Consider the following 3,331-nt stretch of genomic DNA (forward strand, 5'->3'; position numbering starts at 1 on the left):
GCTGGCGGCCCCCACAAGCTATACACTATCAATAGCTGCTCTGTTAGCGTGAGCTCATGCATGCTCACCCCCAGGCTGGAACCACAGCTGCTATGAGTTTACGAGTACAGACACCTTGTCAAGTCTAGAAGACACTGTCCTCACCTCCTGGGACCCTATCCTCCACAACCTCTGATTTTACAACATTTCTGCCACCTTTACATTTACACCATTTCTTCTGTGATGGTCCCTGAGCTTTGGGAGAGAGAATGTAACACAGATGCTCCATTGAGAATTGAGCACCCCATTGTCTTGTTCTCTGCAGTTTGGCTAGTTACATAAGTTTCTGCTTACCTGCTGTCCACTACACCAAGAAACTTCTCTGATGAGGTCTGGGAGCTACACACTAATTTATTAGTACAGAGATACAGATTTAGAGATCAGTTTAATACTTTGTCCACTTAGCAAAATAATAGTAGTAGGTTCATCCCTGTGGGCTATGAGCTCCCATGGGAGTTCTTGAGTAAATCGACGGTAACACGCCTGCATTTCTCCCAATGGAGCAGGCCTCAGTCCAATCGGAAAGTGATTGGTTAGTCCTGTAATATCTGTGCCACCACTATACCATTGGATGTGATCCTGCCACACTGGTCAACTACATAGCTCACAGGTTTCACATCTGGGTGAGACTGTTGACCCCTCAGCAGCTTTAATCAAGTCTTCTTAATGATACAGGCTTCCTATCTTCCATGAAGGTGAACTCACAGACTCTAGTCTGGATCTCAAATGCTCCTGCAGGCTCCTGTGCTAAAGACAGACCCTTCCTTGGCACTGTGGAAGGAAGTGAAGGTTTTAAAAGATGGATGTCTTCCAGTCATAAAGGCACGCCCTTAAGGGGATCATACCTGTCTCCTTCCTTCTCTTTTTCATGTCTGGGCCACAGAGAGACTGCCTTTTGTTCCAGCACAACCACTTGCTGTAGATGAACGGTCTTGCTAAATAAGAAACATAGAACCAATGCAGAGATGAAAGCCCAAGAGGTCAGAGCTAAAAACCTTACCCTTCACTGCTGCTGCTGTCGTCTTCAGCAAGAGACCTACTTCCTGTGTGTTTGTCTTTATATAGACTTTCTGTTCTGCCTTCTCATTGGTTATAAACCCAACCACTTGACCACCTCATCACTGCCTGTCTATACAGACCTCCAGGTCTTCTATGGCTGGTATTGAGATTAAAGGTGTGTGTCTCCATGCTGGCTGTATCCTTGAACACACAGAGATCTACCTAGCTCTGCTCCCAAGAGCTGGGATTAAAGGCATACACCACCACTGCCCAGCTTCTGCTATGGCTTGCTATTAGCTCTGACCCCCAGGCAACTTTATTTATTATCATACAAATAAAATCACATTTCAGTACAAATAAAATATCACCATAGCCAGCCATGTTGTGTTGCCTCCCATAGGCTCAAAAGGAATGGAGTCAACCAACCGTGGATGGATATCTCCAAACGAGGAGCTAAAAGGAGCCTCTCCCCTGATAAATCGATTGTCTCCAATACTTTATTATAGAAATGGCTCCTTAGTTTATTTTTTAATTTTTTGAACTCCAGACAATTGGGGAAATCCATATTTCTGAGACCTGCCTCATGGCACACACAGACAGGGTGACTCATTCTCAGACTTTCACCTGGACATCTGGTCTCACACAGGGCTGCAGATATTCTTCCAGAACACCCAGAAGAAGAGAAGAAACAATCTCTTTGGAGTCTTTATCACTTACAAAAATGTTCTGTTATTGTCCTTATTTAGCAGAAATGGTACCCTCTGTTGTCTAGGAAAAGACATTGTTTGAAAAGGGGTCTAGAAGACAACAATTTTAAAGCATACAAATGCTCAGAAACACACATCTGAACACTGGCCTTCGCTACTTCATTTGTGAAGACCGTTGGCCAGAAAGAAAGCAGATCGATTTCTATAAATAGTAACAGAACCACTGCCAAGGCTATATCTCAGAGCTCTGCTTTTCCAACTGTAACCCCAAGTTAGCTCTTAGACCCTGTGATCTAAGTGTTCCCATGAAGTCATACCAGATAGTAAATGTCTGCATTATTAGTGATATCAGAGCAATCAATTCACCGCAGACGCAGGCTAACTGTGGGGATTTACAAGGTACCTGTGCAGCCTTTTAAGACCGCCTGTTGGCAGAAGACAGGATTGTTTCTTCTAGAAGCATCTATGAAAACCAGCCCTCTTCTTTAATAGGAATTCCAAAAGTTATAGTCTCCTATAAAATCAAAATCATGTAGGAGTGAAAGTCTGTTTTTTTTCCAGAAAGTCCCTCCCAACCTTAACAACGATACACTTGTGCAACTTCCGACTGCAATGGCGGCATCCCATGCTGATTGTGCCGATAAAATACTCCATTTACAGGTGTTCTGTTCTGACAACTTGGCGATTGTTTTGACCCTGGTAGGAGTATGTAGAGGCAGATACCTCCTCATCAAGAAGAGAAAAAAAAAATCTGTCTGTCTGTCTGTCTGTCTGTCTCTCTCTCTCTCTCTCTCTCCCGTGTGTGTTTGGGGTGTGTGTGAGTGTGTGTGTGTGTGTGTGTGTGTGTGTGTGTGTGTGTGTGTGTAAACAACCAGCCCCCTATAGTGGTATCCCTTTGTACAAATAACTACAGACATTACCTTGAGGGGGCATCAACTGTAAAGAATTGAAATAAATAAACCTTCCCTGTTCTGGCAGAGAGAACCCATTTTTACTTTTTTTCCTAGGAACCAAGGAAAAAAAAATATCTATTACACCAATTCATCCATTTGTGTGTCTGGGGAAAATTATTTCCCAAAACTTCACTTTTTTTTCACAAATGTGCTAGACAGAATTGATTCAGCCTCTGCTGCTGACATCCCAGTAAAGTAAATGATACTTAGGCACAAGACAAAAACAAAAGACTTAGGAAGAGATTCATGTTAAAATACTGAAAAAAGACAACGGCCCATTACATTATGGAGAACGGGAAGGGACAGTGATGTTGAAAGGAGCCATCCAAGCTCCATCTAGAGGACCCTTGAGTGACAGTTGCTCAGGGGGCGGACCTCAGACCCCTGAGTGACAGTTACACCGGGGGCGGACCTCAGACCCTTGAGTGACAGTTGCTCAGGGGGCGGACCTCAGACCCTTGAGTGACAGTTGCTTAGGGGGCAGACCTCAGACCCTTGAGTGACAGTTACACAGGGGGCGGACCTCAGACCCTTGAGTGACAGTTGCTCGGGGTGGACCTCAGACCCTTGAGTGACAGTTGCTCAGGGGGCGGACCTCAGACCCTTGAGTGACAGTTACACAGGGGGCTGACT

General features: G+C 44.7%; 1 long non-coding RNA gene across 1 annotated transcript; it reads right to left on the bottom strand.

The window, feature by feature from the left end:
- Positions 1-377: 377 nt before the first annotated feature.
- LOC121828375 (uncharacterized) lies at positions 378-2,463 on the bottom strand. The gene is made up of 3 exons (XR_013049633.1): positions 2,149-2,463; positions 885-955; positions 378-810 (listed from the first exon to the last, which is right to left on the bottom strand). It is a non-coding gene; the product is annotated as an uncharacterized LOC121828375 (long non-coding RNA).
- Positions 2,464-3,331: the final 868 nt, after the last annotated feature.

Source organism: Peromyscus maniculatus, chromosome 3 (genome assembly GCF_049852395.1).
Source record: "Peromyscus maniculatus bairdii isolate BWxNUB_F1_BW_parent chromosome 3, HU_Pman_BW_mat_3.1, whole genome shotgun sequence".
Classification (NCBI taxonomy): domain Eukaryota; kingdom Metazoa; phylum Chordata; class Mammalia; order Rodentia; family Cricetidae; genus Peromyscus; species Peromyscus maniculatus.